The following is a 21,750-nucleotide window of genomic DNA, read 5'->3' on the forward strand; positions in this document are numbered from 1 at the left end:
ATCTATCAAAGACTTAAATGTACAACCTGAAACCATAAAACTCCTAGAAGAAAACATAGACAGTATGCTCTTTGACATCTGTCTTGACAATACTGTTTTTTTGGAACTGCCTCCTCAGGCAAGGGCAACAAAAGCATAAAATAAACAAATAGCACTACATCAAACTACAAAGCTTTTGCACAGTGAAGGAAATTATCAACAAAACAAACAGGTGGCCTACTGAGTGGGAGAAGATATTTACAAACAATATATCTGATAAGAGGTCAATATCCAAAATATACAAATAACTCATGCAACTCAACATCAAAAGAACAAACAACCCAATTAAAAAATGGTCAGATAACCTGAATAGACATTTTTCCAAAGAAGACATACAGATGGAAAACAGATATATGAAAAGATGCTCAACATCTCTAAAATATAAATCAAAATCACAATGAGCTACCACTTCACACATGTCAGAATGACTATCACCAAAAAGGCAACAAATAACAAGTGTTGGTGAGAATGTAGAGAAAAGTGAAGCTTCATGCATTGTTTTTGGGACTGTAAGTTGGTAGAGCTACTATGGAAAACAGTATGGAGTTTCCCAAAATAATTAAAAGTAGAACTACCATATGACCCAGCAATTCCACTTCAGGGCATTTATCCAAAGAAATAATCACTAATTTGAAATATATATGCAATTTTCATTGCAGCATTATTTATAATAGCCAAGATATGGAAGCAACCTAAGTGCTGACTGATAGATGAATGGATTAAGAAGATGTTATATGCACAGACACACACATACACACACACATAGAATGTTTCTCAGCTATTAAAAAAATGAAATCTTGCCAACTGTGACAAATAGATGGTTCTAGAGGGTACTATGCTAAGTGAAATAAGTCAGACAGAGAAAGACAAATATTGCATGATCTCCCCTATACACGGAATCTAGAAAATAAAACAAATGAACAAAACAAAATGAAATTTGATTCACAGATGCAGACAACAAACACGTAGTTGCCAGAGGGCAGGTTTTGGGAGGAGCAAAAAACAGATGTATGGGATTAAGAGGTACAAACCTCTTAATAAATATTATTTATATAATAAATAAGTCATGGGGATGGAATATTCAGCATAAGGAATATGGTCAATAATATTGTAATAACTTTGAATGGGGACAGATTGTTACTAAACTTATCATGGTGATCATTTCATAATATATGCAAATGTCAAATCATTGTATCATTCACCTGAAACTAACTACGTCAACTATACTTCAGTATAATTTTTTATTAGAAATAAATAAATAAATAACATCCTAATACAGTACCAGTGCACTACCTTTTAAACATTAGAGATTCAAAGATGTTTGCCCTGAAAGATCTCACTGCCTACTGGGGATTCAAATATTAAACAAAAAATTGAAGTGCAGTTCAGGAAGTGCTAAACCAGGACATATAAAATGATCAGGGAAAGAAAAGTCAACTTTTGTTAGGGTGGGTAGATTATGGAAATCAGAAAAACAGGTACAGAGGAGAAAATACTTGAACCATGCTTTGAAAGATGTATAGCAATTTTCCATGCAGAAACTGTAGAGAATATCTTCTCAAGTAAAGAGACCAACATCTCTATAAAATAGAATTTTGTTTTTAGAAACTACAAGGAATTTGTCAAGGAGATATTTGGTTGAAGAAGTAGGCAAATTCATATTCCTAAACTTGAGTCATATTTGAAAAACCTATGAGAAACAGGATTATTGGCCAAATTAGACAGAGATTATATACCATCTGTGTTAGCATCATACAAAATGAGGAAAGCAAAACAGCAATGATTCCATTTCCCTAAAAGAGTGAGAGTCTGAAACATAGAATAAAATGTAACATGAAATTCAAAGAGAACTGGGAAAGTTTTAAGAGATAATTTACATTGTAGGAATGTAATTTCCTACGTGTGGCAAATTTCAATTTCTCTTTTGGATAATGAATGGAGAAGTGAGTTGGAAACATGGGTACTTGACAGGAAGAGAAGGAATTTTGACTTTAGAAAAAGAACATAGATTTCACGGAGGAGTGGTATTCCCAATCTGCCTGACAAACTACAAATTTCCACAGCATAAGCCTGAATACCTTTGGAAGCTCAACCAACAAAATGCCTGGCACAGAGATTGGCATGGTACACAGCTAGAGATGGACAAAAAATAACATAAAAAAGATGCTTTGGAAATCACAGATAAGCTAAAGGCCAGCTGACTCCTGGTAAACAGCTGGTTATTAGTGTACTAAGCATTTTATATTTCGTGATGACAAGGATTCTAGTAAAGGCTGCTATGGGAAAGATCTAGAAACATTAAAAGTATACTTTATGTTCATAATTTTCTGATTATGCCTTAATTTTAAAAATACGTTTCCACTCCTATTCCACTGATTTTTCTCCCGATAACCTTCCTACCTCTCTCTAACTAACTCTAAAGCAACGGTCCCCAGACTTTCTGGCACCAGGGACTGGTTTCGTGGGAGACAATTTTTCCTCAGACTGGGGGTTGGAGGGGTGATGGCTCAGGCGGTAATGAGAGCAGTGGGGAGCAGCAGATGAAGCTTCCCTCGCTCGCCTGCCGCTCACCTCCTGCTGTGCGGCCCGGTTCCTAACAGGCCCGGGGGTTGGGGACCCCTGCTCTAAAACATCCACTGCTTGATTTTTCCAAGTTCGTTTCCTCTTCTCAGTGTTATGGCTCTGTAACAGTGACTGCACGGAGGTGACAAAGGCTCTCAGCTATGACACCTCAACCTTCCTTTTTACCTATAGACGTCTTTATATCTCTATCAATTTTGTCTTCTTCCTCTTCTGTCTTAAGAGATGAAATGTCCTTGGTCCTTTCCAAGGCTGACCTTTCAATCTATCACTTCTGAGCCCATTTGACTCCCAGAACTTTCCTCATAACTTTGCTCTTTCTTCATCACCATCTCTCGTATCTTCCCCGTTGGCTTCTTTCTTCATCTACAAACATGATAAAGGCTTTCTGATGCTAAATAAGTTGCTCCTCACCTCTACCTTCCCACGTTTTTCTTTTCATGCCTGTGAACACCCCCAGAAGTAACTCTCCCTCAATTTCTCCTCCTTCTATTGTTCAATTTCACCTTAACTTCTAGTCTGGTTTCTATCTACACCATTTCAATGAAACTCTTTCTTAAAAATCATGAGGGGGAACCTTCAGGATGGCAGAGGACTAAGATGTGCAGATCACCTTCCTCCAAACAAACACATTAAAAATACATCTACACGTGGAACAACTCCTACAGAACACCTACTGAACGCTGGCAGGAGACCTCAGACCTCCCAAAAGGCAAGAAACTTCCCACGTACCTGGGTAGGGCAGAAGAAAAAAGAAAAAACAGAGACAAAAGAATAGGGACGGGACCCGCACATCTGCGAGGGAGCTGTGAAGGAGGAAAGGTTTCCACACACTAGAAGTCCCTTCACTGGTGGAGACAGGAGGTGGGGGGGGGGGGGGGGGAAGCTTCAGAGCCACGAAGGAGAGCACAGCCACGGGGGTGCGGAGGGCAAAGCGGAGAGATTCCCGCACAGAGGATCGGTGCCGACCAGCACTCATCAGCCTGAGAGGCTTATCTGCTCACCCGCCGAGGCGGGCGGGACTGGGAGCTGAGGCTCGGGCTTCGGAGGTCAGACCCCAGGGAGAGGACTGGGGTTGGCGGCGTGAACACAGCCTGAAGGGGGCTAGTGCACCACGGCTAGCCAGGAGGGAGTCCAGGAAAAACTCTGGAGCTGCCTAAGAGGCAAGAGACCATTGTTGCAGGGTGCATGAGGAGAGGGGATTCACAGAACCACCTAAACGAGCTCCAGAGATGGGCATGAAACGCTAAGACTGCTGCTGCAGCCACCAAGAAGCCTGTGTGCGAGCACAGGTCACTATCCACACCTCCCCTCCCGGGAGTCTGTGCAACCCGCCACTGCCAGGGTCCCAGGATCCAGGGACAACTTCCCCAGGAGAACACATGGCGCGCCTCAGGCTGCTGCAACGTCACGCTGGCCTCTGCCACCGCAGGCTCGCCCTGCATTCTGTACCCCTTCCTCCCCCTGGCCTGAGTGAGCCAGAGCCCCCTAATAGCTGCTCCTTTAACCGCGTCCTGTCTGGGCAAAGAGCAGACACCCTCTGGCGACCTACACACAGAGGTGGCGCCCAATCCAAAGCTGAGCCCCGGAAGCTGTGCGAACAAAGAAGAGAAAGGGAAATCTCTCCTACCAGCCTCAGAAGCAGTGGATTAAAGCTCCACAATCAACTTGATGTACCTGCATCTCTGGAATAGGTGATAGACAATGAATCATCCCAAAATTGAGGCGGTGGACTTTAGGAGCAACTGTAGACTTGGGGTTTGCTTTCAGCATCTAATTTGTTTCTGGTTTTATGTTTATCTTAGTTTAGTATTTAGAGCTTATTATAATTGGTAGATTTGTTTATTGATTTAGTTGCTCTCTTCCTTTTTTTATATATATATTTTCCTTTTTCTCTTTTTGTGACTGTGTATGTATATGCTTCTTTGTGTGATTTTGCCTGTATAGCTTTGCTTTTACTATTTGCCCTAGAGTTGTGTCTGTCTATTTTTGTTTTTTTTTTTTTTTTACAGTTTTTAGTGCTTGTTATCATTGGTGGATTTGTTTTCTGGTGTGGTTGCTCTCTTCTTGCCTTTTTTTATATTGCTTTTTTATTTTTAATAATTTTTTTTACTTTAATAAATTTAATTATTTATTTATTTATTTTTCCTTCTTTCTTTTTCTCCTTTCTCTTCTGAGCCTGACAGGGGCTTGGTGCTCTGGCCGGGTGTCAGGCCTGTGCCTCTGAGGTGGGAGAGCCGAGTTCAGAATATTGGTCCACAAGAGAACTCCTGGCCCCATGTAATATCAAATGACAAAAACTCTCCCAGAGATCTCCATCTCAACACTAAGATCCAGCTCCACTCAACAACCAGCAAGCTACAGTGCTGGACGCCCTATGCCAGAAAACTGGCAACACAGGAACACAACCCCACCCATTACCAGAGAGGCTGTTAAAAATCATACTAAGTTCACAGACACCCCAAACACCCCATTGGACACAGTCCTGCCCACCAGAAAGACAAGATCCAGCCTCACCCACCAGAACACAGGCACCAGTCCCCTCCACCAGGAAGCCTACACAACCTACTGAACCAACCTTAGCCACTGGGGGCAGACACCAAAAACAATGGGAACTATGAACCTGCAGGCTGTGAAAAGGAGACTGCAAACACAGTAAGTTAAGCAAAATGAAAGACAGAGAAACACACAGCAGATGAAGGAGCAAGGTAAAAACCCACCACACCTAACAAATGAAGAGGAAATAGGCAGTCTACGTGAAAAAGGATTCAAAGTAATGATAGTAAAGATGATCCAAAATCTTGGAAATAGAATGGAGAAAATACAAGAAACGTTTAACAAGGACCTATAAGAACTAAAGAGAAAACAAACAATAATGAACACCACAATAAATGAAATTAAATGTTCTCTAGAAGGAATCAATACCAGAATAACTGAGGCAGAAGAATGGATAAGTGACCTGGAAGATAAAATAGTGGAAATAACTACCGCAGAGCAGAATAAAGAAAAAATAATGAAAAGAATTGAAGACAGTCTCAGAGACCTCTGGGACAACATTAAACTCACCAACATTCGAATCATAGGGATCCCAGTATAAGAAGAGAAATAAAAAAGGGACTGAGAAAATATTTGAAGAGATTATAGTTGAAAACGTCCCTTATATGGGAAAGGAAATAGTAAATCAAGTCCAGAAAGCACAGAGAGTCCCATACAGGATAAATCCAAGGAGAACCGCTCTAAGACACATATTAATCAAACTATCAAAAATTAAATACAAAGAAAATATATTGAAAGCAGCAAGGGAAAAGCAACAAATAACACACAAGGGAATCCCCATAAGGTAAACAGCTGATCTTTCAGCAGAAACTCTGTAAGCAAGAAGCAAATGGCAGGCCATATTTAAAGTGATGAAGGGGAAAAATCTACAAACAGAATTACTCTACCCAGCAAGGATCTCATTCAGATTCGACAGAGAAATTGAAACCTTTACAGAGAAGCAAAAGCTAAGAGAATTCAGCACCACCAAACCAGCTTTACAACAAATGCTAAAGGAACTCTCTAGTCAAGAAACACAAGAGAAGAAAAAGACCTACCAAAACTAACTGAAAACAATTAAGAAAATGGTAATAGGAACATACATATGGATAACTACCTTAAATGTATATGGATTAAATGGGACCTCATGAAACTTAAAAGCTTTTGCACAGCAAAGGATAACATAAAAAAGACAAAGAGACAACCCTCAGAATAGGAGAAAATATTTGCAAATGAACTGACAAAGGATTAATCTCCAAAATTTACAAGGAGCTCATGCAGTTCAATATCAAAAAAAGCAAACAACCCAATCCAAAAATGGGCAGAAGACCTAAATAGACATTTCTCCAAAGAAGATATACAGCTTGCAAACAAACACATGAAAGGATGCTCAACATCACTAATCATTAGAGAAATGCAAATCAAAACTACAATGAGGTATCACCTCACACCAGTCAGAATGGTCATCATCAAAAAATCTACAAACAATAAATGGTGGAGAGGTTGTGAAGAAAAGGGAACCCTCTTGCACTGTTGGTGGGAATATAAATTGATACAACCACTATGGAGACCAGTATGGAGGTTCCTTGAAAAACTAAAAATAGAACTACCATATAACCCAGCAATCCCAATCCTGGGCATATACCCTGAGAAAACCATAATTCTAAAAGAGTCATGAACCACAATATTCATTGTAGCACTATTTACAATAGCCAGGACATGGAAACAACCCCTAAGTGTCCATCGACAGATGAATGGATAAAGAAGTTGTCGCACATATATACAATGGAATATTGCTCAGCCATAAAAAAGAAAGGAAATTGAGTTATTTGTAGTGAGGTGGATGGACCTAGAGACTGTTATAGAGTGAAGTAAGTCAGAAAGAGAAAAACAAATACTGTATGCTAACACATATATATGGAATCTAAAAAAAAAAAAAAATAGTTCTGAAGAACCTAGGGGCTTGACAGGAATAAAGACGCAGACGTAGAGAATGGACTTGAGGACATGCAGAGGGGGAAGGGTAAGCTGGGATGAAGTGAGCAAGTGGCATGGACATTATGCACTACTAAATGTAAAACAGATAGTGGGAAGCAGCCACATAGCACAGGGAGATCAGCTCGGTTCTTTGTGTCCACCTAGAGGGGTGGGATAGGGAGGGTGGGAGGGAGGGAGAAGCAATAGGGAGGAGATATGGGGACATATGTATATGTATAACTGATTCATTTTGTTATAAAGCAGAAACTAACACACCACTGTAATGCAATTATACTCCAATAATGATGTTAAAAAAAAAAGAATGTAAAGGAGAAAAAAAAATTACTTAACCTCTCTATATCTCATTTTCTTTATCTGTGAAATGGACCTAAATAAATAAAAAAGAAATCAGACTGTTGAAGTTAATCATGTACTGGGAATATGTTTTAAATGACATGTACCCATTAAATATTAGCTTTATAGTATTATCATATAGATACATGTGATGTTGAGCTTGAAGTCAATAGATTCTTGACTGTAAAATCTAAAAGAAGCTTGAAATATTTACCAAGGAGAATTCTAAGTAGAAAAGTCTTAGCTATAAGAAAAGAAAAGCAAACATACATTTTATTAAACACATATTATTTTCCAGACATTGTGTTAGCCACTCACATGTTATCTCCTTTGATTCTCAAATCAACCCTGCATAGGTTGCATGTATCATGACTACACAGGAAAGAAAACAAACTTGAGACTTTCTGACATTTTCACAGGACTACCCAGCTTATTTGAGGCAAAGATGACTTCCTAACACAGGCAGATCCACCCTCCAAATTCACATGCTTTCATCAAACCACGATGCCTTCACAATATATTCAGTGAACACTTCCCACCACTAATTGTGTCAGTTCCAATGAATCAATATGCCCAGTGTGAAAACAAATCAGCTTAAGTTATTATGAAGCATTTGTAACAATTGCAGTAATTTCAACAAAGAGAATATACAACAATTAACATACCTAACCACCAGGGAGTAAAGATAAAGAGTTTACTCATTTTAACTGTTATTAGACCCATCAGCTGTCATTCTGGCCTTTACTACTTAGAAAAATACCCTTTGCAGGATAATGCAAAAGGAACATTAAAGACGCCAACCTTTGTAAAACGCTTTTTTTCACAAGCAAGAAACTTTATTGGTGTCAACAGATTCAGTGATGTGCCTTCAGGTACGTGAAAACCTTGCTTGCCAGCTGCTGTTCTGAGGTTAATATTTTACTATTATATAGCAACTTTTCCCTTCTGAGGGTTTCTAAGAGCTTTATAACTTTACAAACAATCTAACATCTCTGCAGTCAGTATTCTTCGTTTCCTAAATGAATATAAATTCTGCTCAAATTCATCAGGGAAAAAGCACAATGACCACTCCATTGCTTCATTAGCACTGGCTATGCCAGCCACTGGACTAGAGCTGCACTTTTTAATATAACTGCTATAGCTCTTGCCACATTGTCACATAATTATTAATTCATACTCCTGTCTCATCAAATAGCCAGTGGGCGGGCTTCCCTGGCGGCGCAGTGGTTGAGAGTCCGCCTACCGATGCAGGGGACGCGGGTCCGTGCCCCGGTCCGGGAAGATCCCACCTGCCGCGGAGCGGCTGGGCCCATGAGCCATGGCCGCTGAGCCTGCGCGTCCGGAGCCTGTGCTCCACAACGGGAGAGGCCACAACAGTGAGAGGCCCGCGTACCGCAAAAAAAAAAAAAAGAAAAAAAGAATATGGCTCTCTACAACTAGGAAATCAAACCAGGATTGTGGAAGAACAGAGCAGTGAATCAGAACTTGGGCTCTTCGCTGCCACAGTCTCCTGCCTCACCTCAAAATACATTCGTAAAACTAAATTAAAAGAGTAGTTATCAAGTGCTTGTAAGACAGGAAAATCCTGCCCTGAATATTCTGGTCAGGAAGAGAACACATGCAAGACATTTCTTTCTCAGTTAAGGAAAGGTCTCTCTTGTTTATTATCTCATCAATAGGCCTGAAGATGGGATTTGTTATCCACAGGAAAGAGAAACTTTCTCTTACAAAGAACATTCAAGCTCAGTGCCAGCTAGTTATCTGCCTGATAAGAATAAGCACAGAGAAAATGCCAGCAAATCAGAAGCAATACTAAGATACAATTAGCCCTAGATTCCATTAAGGCTCTTAAGTAAGGCTCTACCTGGAACTGAGTGCTCAAAACATTTTTTAAATGAACGAAAGAATGAAAGAATGTATGTATAAGCTGTTCCTGTGTATGCAAAGGCCAGTTCTGAGCAGCTCCACAGCCCTGAATATTAATAGCCTATAAGGAAATTAACATTAATTGTGCTATTTAAACTCTCACACATATTCCTGAAAGTAATATATTATTTTCGCTTGCTTATAGGAGAGGAAACCAAGATTAAGAAATGTGTTCAAGATCGCATAATAATGGCAAAATTGGGATCAAACCCAGTTCTGACTGCTCATATACTCTACCATGATGCTTCTATGATTTCCCAGTAGCTAAGCATGATTTAATGCCGACCTTGGAATGTTATTTCCTCTCTGACTCAAGATTCCAAGCAGATAGCCATTTGATTACACTACAGGACACAAGGCCTGAGCATCCTCGGAGACGGTGTGGGGCTGCCATCAAGGAGGTCTTCCAGGTAGGTAAATTAAACCAATTCTTTAAAATGAGTATGATGGTTTTGTGCTGCAACATAATCGGGCATGATTTATGAGCAAGTGACTTTAATGACTGGAAATTATTAATATTTTCACACACTCTCACCAAGTATCTAAGGGGTTAATTATTGGAAGGAAAGAGGAAAATGAAACAGGAATAAAGCTGCTCTGACTCCCTTCTAAAGACCTACCTGGATTGAGGCATCTGATCTCATCAATTCTCCATCTGTGTCACTCCCTGCCCAGCTGACAGCTAGAAGGAAATACCCAGGGCTACCCAGGTTTCTTTCCCCTTGCCTGTCCCTAGAGCCCATACATGTAGACTTCTGAGTGCTCAGTCACAAATTATCACCCCCGTTTTGGCTGAAATCACAACATGCAGTAATTAGTTTTGTTTAGTAAGCAAGTGTCCCTGGTAGATAGGAGGTACCAGGCATTTACAACTTAGAATCAATTTATTAAAGCAGCTCCCTCCTAATTCCGTGTTGGAATGAATATACTATAAATGTGGTAGTTCTAATAGATGGAGAAGAATGGATAAAAATTTTGGAGAGAAGGGTAAAGCAGAAGGGATTGTCACAGGGGAGGTAGCCAGAGGGCAATGAGAAATTCAGAAATCCTAGGTTCTTTCTCCAATCTTGACAATGGCATCAGTCTTACAAGCGTGCTAAGGCAGGAATATATTGGGTATAAGAAGCAAGTACAATGGCACTGCCTAGGGAAGAAGATACACATATTGGGTTACGGCTAAGCTTCCCAATCAATGTGCTACCAATACTAAAGCCCTCAGGTCTCACCCTCAGGGAGAGCAGTTGGGGGTATGGATTGTTGCTGGGGCAGCTGGAGCCCTGATGTGAAGGATGTTGGAATACACTGAGTTAGAGCATGGGCTTTACAGTCAGGAAAATACAGCTTTACTAGTTTACCTGCTGTGTGATCTCAGGTAGGCGAGTTACCATCTCCGAATGTTCCAGTTCCATGCATGTAAAAAGAGAATGCTTGTCCAGGGTCACAGGTATTGTGAAGTTAAATATGTAAAAGGCTTAGCAGAGTTTCAGACTCATATAGGTATTTATGGAGGAATAATTGGCTAATTCAAACTATTACATTTACTATAATACATCCATGAAATGTAAGACTATTCTAGCTGTTCATACATTTGTTGACTTTTTACCATGTAAAATTCTAAGGCAGATCTGGAAATTACACCGAGAGATAACCTAGAGTGCTGTGAACAGAAAACAAAGATTTAATGGCTAATAATCTCCAGAGAAAAATGGTTGCCATGCTGTGTAGATGTGAAGAACAGTGTACGTGTCAGACATGCTCCTAGAGCTGCTGTTTCTGGGAGGGACAGGATGTAACTATTCCTTTCCTTGATATTACTTAACATCTGGAATGTCTACCAAAGCAGGGAGCCCATAAATGCTCTTGCTGATGGCTACCTTAAAATCCTTGCCAGCAGGCCTTGGGGGGACCTAAGTTCCATCCAACAGGAGTTAATTGAAGGGATGCAAAAGGTAAAAAGGCAGTTCGAATTGTATTCTGGTCAGTACAACAATCTCATTAAAGGTTGAAAAATGTGTCTGTCATCTAAATAAAACATGTATGTGTACTAATCATTGCTTCTGTTGCAGAGGTTCAACTCTTTCCCTTTTTCTGATTTTAATATCAAAAACCAGAATTCTGATTGGTTTCCTGTAATAGATTCGGAAGATAGTTCTCTAAGCTCTGGTCAGCATTAGTGGCCTAAGGAAGTTGGGAGGTAGCTTTCATCATTCCTTCCATGCCTTTTATCCTCAAGCCCTACTCATACTGTGCTTGTGGGATTAGAAGTGCAATTTTACCCAATTATAGAGGTGCTGGAAGGAGAATGGGAAAGTTGAACTAGTTCTCTTTTAAGGAAGGCATAATAAAATCTTAATTTGAAAACTGCCTAAGAAAAGCCTTCTCAGTCAATGTAAGGAGAAGAAAATTCATCTAACTATGCAAAACAGTATGAAGAATTCACAAGTATTGTCCTTATTTTAGATATATCATTTCAGCCCTCAGGAAAATTCCACTGTCGTCCATGGTTATCAAAATGATTTTGTTTCTAGAAGCTGATATTAACTATTCCAAATCTTGGAAGAGTTTTCCTATGCCAGATTTGTATACAAATTCTTAGAAAATCTCAAAATAAACCAAAATATTCCCCAGCAACATTTCCTGGAGTGCTTACTGCTCCATGAGGTTTAGAAGAGACCCTCTAGAAAGCCTAAATTCTGTCTTAAAGAGTATTTGTGCTAGGTAGTTCCCTATCAAGTACAAGGAGCTGCTGTTGCTTCCACAGAAAGTACATTTGTTAAAAATGGACACCGTATTTATAAATTCCTAATGGGTTAGTCAAAACTCTTTCAGTGAGTGCAAGGATATAATTTTAGTTTGTCACATATTTTGTGGATGAAAACAAGTGCTATTCTCAGTTTTAATTCTGGAGAGAGTAGATGAGGGGGTAACTTTTAAACAGCTGTACAGTGGGCAGGAACAAAAGATGTGCAAAGGAGTAAAACTTCTTTCCGTTTTTCCAAGTGATACAATAAAGAAGCATATTTTAGGCCAGACCAATATTTTTCTTCACAAAGTAAGCTGATAAGAATGTTGGAAAACTTCAAAGCACGAGGCCACATAAATCAGAAGGTGTTTAACTGCGGACAAAATTTCAATTTCTTTAGTGTAACTCCCTAAACCCCAGCTAGAAATATGACTTGAATACTCTAATGGAAGACCAAAGGATTACAAAAACTTAATCCAGAGTTTCTCCTTTAGCTGAACACTGGGAGACAGGCAAAGCCCTGAGCCACAGGAAAAGCACTCATTCAAAAGGACTAATTCAAAAGTGTATTAGCATTATGGATGTGTCTAATAGCCATTTAATAAAGAGAGCCTCTTGGGAATGAAAAATAATTCATCCAGTTATTAAGGTGCACCAAAATACAATATATTATAAATTCATTCCCCCGAAGCTGTGACAGTTGGCTAATTCTGTTCCTTGCATAAGAAGGATATTGAACAACTGGAGACATAGCACAATCTATGAAAAATGAAGAGCTTTCAAAATGTGAAAAAATAAAAGAATGAATATTAAAGACTAGGATTTCTCTGGTTTTCCTCCCAAACATCAAAGCTGGACTGCCTCCAAACTTAACCAGACTGCCTTTAAGATGTACTTGAGGGCTTCCCTGGTGGTGCAGTGGTTGAGAATCCACCTGCCGATGCAGGGGACACGGGTTCGTGCCCCGGTTCGGGAAGATCCCACGTGCCGCGGAGCGGCTGAGCCCGTGAGCCATGGCCGCTGAGCCTGCGCGTCCGGAGCCTGTGCTCCGCAACAGGAGAGGCCACAACAGTGAGAGGCCTGCAAAAAAAAAAAAAAAGAAAAGAAAAGAAAAAAAAAAAAAAGATGTACTTGAAATTTAATCTATTTAAAGGTGTTGAGGGGGAGGGGTCCCAGAAAACAGGAGATATAATGGATTGTGATCTGAATGACAGCAGGAAAGACTAACTTCACCCAATTTGCCTCTAAAACCATCCTGGCATAGAAGCTAAAACACTCATTCACAGCGTCATTTCTTTGATTTAAGGTTTGGTCTCCGAAAGCCATCTAATGAAATATAATTCCTTGAAACAGAATACACAATAAAATCTACTGATAGAATAACTTGTAAGTCCATGTCTCCACTAGCAAAGACATGAGTTGACTAATGGAACAGGGAAAAGACTATTTCAGGGGTTAAGGACCATAGCCTTAAACACATGAACTGAGGATAGTTGAGAACAAGGGGATAGACCATGACACGTGGAAAGTCAGACCTTGAGACAAGGGTTGAAGAGGGGCAGACAAATGAGAAAAGAAAGTCTTAGACAATTTTTTCCCTTTTCACCTTTTTTTCCTAGGGATGGTCCTAGGTAGTGAGAGTCAGAGTTCTCTCCCTAACTTTCTCTCCAGCTCCACAGTGCAACTTTGTCTTCTCTCTTCTTTTCTCTCCTCACTTTCCTGTTACTATCGCCCTACCCCAAACAGGCAGTTTTATATAATAATCTATTTCCTACACTGAGTTCTTGCTTTGTGCCAGGAATTGCTCTAAGTGTTTTTCATGTTATATATTATTTAATGCTCATATGAACCCTCAGAAATTATCATTTTTAAAAATTAGGTAATAGTATGATATTATTAGACAGATGAAGAAATTGAGGATATCCCATATCTCACAGGTTTCTTAGGCAGATTAAATAAGATGACACACTAAGAAAGGTGCTCAATCAATACCATGCCCCTCTGTTTACCTCGCCCTCACTTGTGGCTTGGGTCTCACCTTCGGTGACTGGGAAATCCATTGTCCAGCTGCTTATCAAGTCAGGCTGACTCCTGGATAGCATAGATTTTTCTGTGTCTAACTGGTTCCATCACCTTCCATTATCCTCTTCAGTTAACAATCACTTCAGACCCTCAGCTTCACCTTTTGGTGACTACGTGTGCTGCTGCTAGAAAATCGCTTACTCTCAGGAGACAAAATCTGAAAGCACCTTTAGCCGTCCCCCCTCCCTCCATTATAAAACATCCCTGACTCATTCTGTGTCCCACGGTGCTCTTTGGAATATGAAATGATTACAGACGGCCTATCACAAGGAAGATCCACCATCATGGAGCTCCAGTCGCCCAGTGTTTAGTAGGCATGCAACGAAGATTTCTGAGTGAATAAAGGAATTAAAGAACTCCATTTCATTTTTAAATCAAAGAAAATAGTTTAACGTTCTTTGTGCTGATAACTCTGTTCAAAATCGTACATTACGTAAGGTTCAGAGGCAAATATGGCTAGTTTCATGTCCTCCATCTGTCATATTCATTTTCTGAAGAAGAATTTTTAGAGCACTGGGAAATCTCAGGGAAGACATTTTAATTAAGTGAGTTATAACGATGCCTTATTTGAAGTTCACTACTCGGTGGAAGATAATTTAGCTAAATCAGAGCCTTGAAGGATGGCTCTCAGTGATATGGGCCTTCTTCCAGTCCATTCATTCCTTCATTGGGCAGAATAAAGACCTCAGCCACCCCAGCACTAAAGTGAGTTGATTGTGCAAAGGCTTCTCTCATTTTACATTCATAGGAGACTGGAAATAAATCTAGAACTTGCTGACTAATTCTCCTGGCAGATATCAGCTTTTAACATGTATGAGATATTCCCACTGTCATTTGTCTGAAGGGCATCAGAGGAAGAGAGGGAAATGTACTTCCTCAGAGTGAGCTTAGTCTAAGTTCTCACACAATCAATATTATTACATTTTTCTTGGATTCCAGGCACAAGGAATTGTGACACATAACTAATAAAAAAGAAAAAATCTGTCACTATTTCATCGTCACATCTCAGTAAACATCAAAGTGGAACAGCTCAGATGCAGTCAGCAATTTCTTCTACTAGGATTCAATGGCTTCAATGACTAGACACCTTCTGATTGGATAGACTCAGTTCGACAGTTTTGGTGTATCCTAGTCCTCTAAGTATAGCATCTTCTTGCTGATATAAGCACCTATGACCATGACAGGACTTGAACTGCTCACCATTACTCACCATTTACAAAGGGAAACTAGAGCCATTGCTTATGTTCATTGGTTGTCTCATTAATTACCAACAACAAATCCAAGTCATTTGTTTTCTCTCTAAATTAACTTAACCTAATAGGTAGCCCACTCCAGTTGTTAGAAAAGCATAAGGCAAGGTAAGAGATACATTTTTTAAAAAAAATTCTGAATGAGTTAGCACTACCTAACAGAACATAAAAATACTTACTAAAAAAGAAGTGGGGGCAGTGATGAGAAGGTATACATCAGAGTCTCCAAAATTTCAATACTGATAAGTTACCAAAACAATCTCAATGACAGCACACTCTGCAAGTAGAAGAGCCTTTCAGCTTTACAAAGAAAAGTAATTTCATTTCATTACTCTGTGTGACCAGCATGAAAATGAGCGATAAGCATACAGAAACTGGAAGAAGCAGAGAGAAAACAAAAAGAACATAAATGAGAAAAAGACAGAGCCAGAGAGAATAAAAAATTAGCAGAGGAAGATAGACGGGAAAGAGACACAGCAAAAAAATTAGCAGAGGAAGACAGACGGGAAAGAGCAAGAAAGAAGTATGCACTGAGCAGAAGATGACATGGTATAAACAAATCTTGGTTTGTACCTTCTTCCCCCCAATCCTATGGCCTGTGAATGTTAACACTCATCTCAGGACTTGTGCAAATGGTGGGGCTTGCGGGGAGTAAGAGGCTTCATTGATCCCAACTTTGAATGTCTCCAAAAGAAAGCTGAAGCCACCCCAACATTTTACCCCTTTTAGGTAACAATCTTTTTGCTCAAACATCCTACATTTCTTCCTCTATCTTTGAAGTTCTATGAGAAGTAAGAATTAATCCATGGAAGACCAATCCCCTGCAGGTTGGCCCCCGAAAAAAGTGTTGCCCTTCTACAAAACTCCTTGGAATTCAGCCACAAACAGTGCTATGGAAATCAGTCCTGGTCAACTTCAAGGCTGGGGGCACAGTGTCCTGATCACACCAGAGTAAAAGCTGAGGTAATGAATTTTGCTACTAGTTCATTATGTCACAGGCGCAATTGCAAGGCTTGACTCCAAATCCCATATTACATCAGAGGTACATAGGGGGCTCCCCTAACCATGAATGCTAATCTGGCAGATTAAGGTGGGAGCCAAGATTTTGCCACAGTGAAAGACTGTTGATCTTGATCAGTCAGAAGGCAACCAGTGCTTCCTTAACCATACAATTTATAGGCTCCCCTGTTCAAGGGTTAGAATCCCAACCCTGGAATCTGACATTTAGTCCTGCCACATCTCTGTGCACTGACTCAGAACATAATCATTTCTCCTGTCTCCCTGAGTTTCCCACCAATAAACATCACTCCATAAGCCTAACAGGCATGCTGCAGGGTTATGTGACATTGTTTGCATAATAGCTAGTGGTTTTATAAAGTGTATCTTATTATGGAAATTTTACCCAGATTTTAACATGACAGACTACAAAGTCTGTGAAACTATTTGGATTTAATACTACCTACACTGCTACTCTATTCCCCACCTCCAAAAATATATATATTTTTTATCACTAGGACATGTAATTAATGGGATTAGAACCAACCCAAACCTTAGTTTGAAGCACAGAGCCTCTTCACTCCTGCCTCACCGTGTCTTGCGTAAGAAGCTAGTCCATTCCTCTCTGAATGACTGCCCTGTGCGCTCTGATTCTGAAGCACTTCTCATGGCAACACAGAGAGATGGTTAGAGGAATGTCAGGAGAGGCAGTTATTCATTTCATCTCCAGGTGCAAGGTAGTTGTGATCGCTTCCAGACACTAGGTTGCTATTTTTACTGCAGTCAGCCACAGGTGACACAAGTAAAAGAATAAGAAAAAACTGACACAACCTAGTAACCCTACAGAAAAAGAAAAAAAAAAGAATGCATGCTGGTAATATTGGGTAATCAGCATATATAATCTTTCTACAGAGCAATCAAAATGCCAGCATCACTGTTTGGGATTAAGGGATATACTGAGCAACAAAATGGGTTTCCCATGCTAAGGGAGGAATATGAGTTCTGCCTGAGGAAGAAAACACCGATTTCCACAGTTATAACCCATAACTCTCATAGCCTCCCGTCCTCTAGTTAGACAGGAGTCTCTCTGGTTGTGATAACGCATCAGCACATTAGCAATCTCTTTGTATTTGAACAATTTAAGGAAAATAATAAGAGACTGGCTTAAACAGCATTGAGGACCTTCTTAGTCTCCGAAAAATATAACCTCATATAAAAGTGGATACCTGGCTAATTTCAAAATGGAATTGAAAATTCATTTCGGTGTTACTTTAAAATTTTTGATAGTCCTTTGAAATTGCATTTTTAAACTACTTCTTGTTCTGTTCTCAAAAGACTTTTTTCCTCCTATTTCTCTCTGAAAATTTTCCCTCAAACAAAAATTTTATCTGAAGTTCTGAAAAACATGCTGCTCTGTTCTCTTTTTTATTTTGAATTACTTCTCCCTCACTCCCAGCTTGTTTTTTTCTCTTCTGATTTGAAAGCAGAGTTGGAAATTCTATGAGACATGGAAACTTTGAAAAGTAAAAAAGGCTTGTGTAGCCTTCTCTCCATCAGTTAATAAAAATAAAACCTTTTTTCTAGGTGCTTTTTGCTTGTGGAGGCTCACTTACACTGAATTAGGTTTTTTCTTTCACTGAGCAAACAAAAAAATCTGTCAGCAGGCATTTCTCAGTGTAAGAGGTCTCAAAAAGGCAACAGCAAATCTACTTTCTTTGCTGGAGATATTTCTGATGTTGATTCTTAGCCTATTCCAAGAAGTAGGTGCCCCAGGGGACTGATTATAAGCTGCTGTATCTTTCGTGACTAAATAGTCAGCTTGAATTTGACGCATCTTGGCACCAAACCTATATCCATGCCAGCTGAAGACCTCTTACAATCTTCTCTCCCAGGCGACACTACTAAGAGGCTGTGTGCTAGAGGTTAGAGTACAGGCTTGGGGATCCTAGCTCTACCCCTTATCAGCTGGACAAGTTTCTTAATGTCCCACTGCCTTCATGTCCCCATTTGTACATGGAAATGATGCTGATGAAAGCACCTAATTCACCTTAGGAGAGTCCTTGGCACAAAGAAAGCACTCAAAAGCATCAGTGATTGCTCTGAAAATCACATGTTCAGAGGGCAATGAATTAAGCTGTCTTACCACAGTTCCTACAACTTCATTTTTATGAATCTCTTTCTGATATTAATTACTGCACAGAATCACTCCTCTATAATGTTTTGATAGAAAAATCAGTTATGGAGTGAGAGCAGGTTCCAGAGACGCTCTGGAAGGCTCTCGTTCCCCTTCATCTGACAACAGCTCTTTTCAGAGAACTGAGAAACCAGCTCTATGAGGCTATGGATTCAAGAGCTCTTGATTCAAAAGGGCCAGTTTCAGAAATTTCCCAGAGTCAGAAGTCTAGAGCCTGACCCTATTCAAGTGAGCAATTCCCTCAGGGTACCTCAGCAATGACAGGTACGTTCCCTAGACTAAGTTTCACGCTCCCACCCAGTATACTAACCCAGGCATGTCTAAGTTATCTCATCCACAACCTCAATCCCTGATTCAACTAAAAAATACAACCTATATAGATAAGTCTCCCAGCAAGCCAGGCACATGGCAGTCCGCATATGTTTGCTTAGAGTTTCATGACTCTGTTTTAGGATCCTTCTCTACCCTGTGAGACTTTGGGCAAACTGCTCACCCTCCCTCAGTCTCAGCTTTTATGTACAAAAGGATGGGGATAAGAAGAGCCACCCTACAGCATTTACCATGGGAATTCAAGATAAAATACTTAAAGCTTCCAATACGGTCCTTAACAAAGAACAGATTTAAAATACATGGGTATTTTATTATTGCTATTATATTCTGATAAAAAAAATATAGTATATATGACTTCCTTATGCATAAGGAACTCTTGGGTGGATCTGATCTTAGTGAAGCTGGGGAGCAGGAGAAGGAAAATAAGAGGGAAAGTGATCAGAGTAAAAGCTGAGAGAGAAATTAGAGAGGACAGACCTATGGACTTGTCTTTTATGTAGCTTTACATCAGAGGCCATGGACCTGAATTAGGTGCTTTCATACAGCACCTGTATGAGAATCTGATAAAACCTAAGGATCCTATCCCTAGAAAAACAAATCCATAAATTTTATGGCCCCAAGAGCTCCAGGATATGAACTATGAGAGTCTAAACCAGTATTTTCCAAACTGTACATCACAATCCACTGTGGGTAAAATCTAATCAGTCTGACCAGCTTATTTTAAAGAAATACATTTCCTATCTATGTCCATAGAAAATAATATAAGAACATATTGGGAGGTATCACATATAATAGTATTATTACATAAAATCTTTGTTTCAGCTGTGTACATGTGTGTGTCTGTGTGTGTGTGTGTGTGTGTGTGTGTGTGTGTGAATTCATAGGTACACCAGATCACAGGGTTAAATACATTTCTTCCATATTTTATGGTCAAAACGTTTGCGATACACTGCTTAGCTAGAGTGATCAATACAACTAATTACCTCTAATACAAATTTCTCTAACAAGAACCCACCCTAATTTGAACTCACCTGTGATGAACTGCTTAAGAAATATCCAAACCTTCTTCTCAAACCTTAAACATAGTAAGAATACAAACTCAAAGGTAACCATGCCTATTATTAAATAGTAGGCATGTTATCAATACAATAAGAAATATAGTATTGTTTCAGTGAATAATATAGAGCTACAACTTGAGGACATCAGGGTAACAGAAATTATTTTTAAAATTCAAAAGAAGCTCCAAATAATGTGCTGAACACAATGCAATTGCTGTGTTACAACAAAAAACTTTTGAAATTTAACATACACCCTTCTGTTTCATGTGAGGAGCAAACAAGTTAGCACATAAGTAATCTAGATCGTTACCTAGAAGTAATGTAGATTCTATCTTTGAGAAGAGCCTGAGGGAGAAGAGGCATTGAGCTCTTTTCAAACATGTGTGAAATGTGAAATCACTCTAGCAAGGGGAGCCTCTCATCTGTATGAAAATGAAGAACAAACAGGCAGAGAGAACACTTCTCTTCAAGTAAGTACCAAGAATCAACAGGTAAGGCTGGATACTAGGAGGCATGTTATGGAAATACACAACACAAGAGGAACCATTGTATTGAGAATGGGCCACCAATAATCAGAGCTGCTTTCACTTTTACATAATAACATAAGAATCCACCCAGGACAAAAGTCTGCCACCCTTTCCCTTATTCCCCAGACCTTTAAGAGAATCTCACCTATGTTCATGCCCCTCTCCATCAGTCATTTAAAACTCAGCACACTCATCCTCACTACAGAGCCTCACTCTTAAGATGCATATCATGTACTCGTAACAGCAAAAATGTTATGGAATAGGGATTGTGGATAAGAAAAATCTTTAGTCTCGATGCTTGTCCTAATACTGTTACTGAAACAATGAAAAAAATATATTCTTTCAGAATTCCATATTTGTGTTTCAGGGACAATTTGCAGAGAAATAGGAGAAGATGGGATGAGAAATGGCCTGACCTATTTTGAAATTCCACTATCAAACCCATGATGTATAAGGGAAAAGTTAAAAGAGGAAATGACAGGGCACTTTGTAGTGTGGGAGTTTGAGGGGAAGGGATCCCAAGGTGGTAGCAACTTCTCAAGAGACCTGCAGTGACAGAGCATTTTTTCCAATAAGCAGAGGCAACAAGTCTCCTCACGCTTCTGATTATCTTCATCAATGTCTTCTCAATAGAGTAACAATGAAAAAAATCTACATCACTTTATAAGAACTTTAGACAATGTAAATTATCCTAACTCTTTAATGTGATTAGTCTTTTTTATTACTCCACTTGAGTCAGCATTTTATGGTTGATACAAACCTAAAAAACTAGTATTGCAGATGGTGGAGAGAATATTATTAGCTCAAAATCTGGGGTAGAGTATGGCCATAGTTACTCTAAAAGTGGCAGCTCTTCTAAACCTAAGGGGCACTCAAAGATGGAATACTGGCAAGAGCCACCACACCAGTTAATAAATGCATTCTGAATCAACAAACAGCACACAACGTCACCAACTTACAAAACACCAAGAAGTAATACCCAGGCTCTGCCCAGGAGAACTCAAAGAATGTTTTTTCAAAATGAAATGACAAACTCAAATCCGGCAAAATAGAAACACCTCCAAATACAAATTGGCTCAAATAATCACAATTTTAAAATAGGATAAAGGTTCTTCATAACATCAATGTATTAAAATATTAAAGTAACGACAGAATAAAA

At 39.5% G+C, this 21,750-nt stretch overlaps 1 protein-coding gene across 16 annotated transcripts in view; it reads right to left on the reverse strand.

The window, feature by feature from the left end:
* Positions 1 to 21,750, reverse strand: part of LOC307195169 (uncharacterized protein) — a 665,726-nt gene that overhangs the window by 466,671 nt on the left and 177,305 nt on the right. Inside the window, exon 1 of one of the 16 annotated variants that reach the window (XM_079939110.1) lies at positions 17,075 to 18,140. The exons of the other annotated variants lie outside the window; for them this stretch is intronic. The gene's annotated coding sequence lies outside the window, so the exon portion shown is untranslated. Of the gene's footprint in view, positions 1 to 17,074; positions 18,141 to 21,750 lie in introns of those variants that run through there. 16 annotated transcript variants of the gene reach the window in all.

Source organism: Stenella coeruleoalba, assembly GCF_951394435.1.
Source record: "Stenella coeruleoalba genome assembly, chromosome: 12".
NCBI classification, from domain to species: Eukaryota; Metazoa; Chordata; class Mammalia; order Artiodactyla; family Delphinidae; genus Stenella; species Stenella coeruleoalba.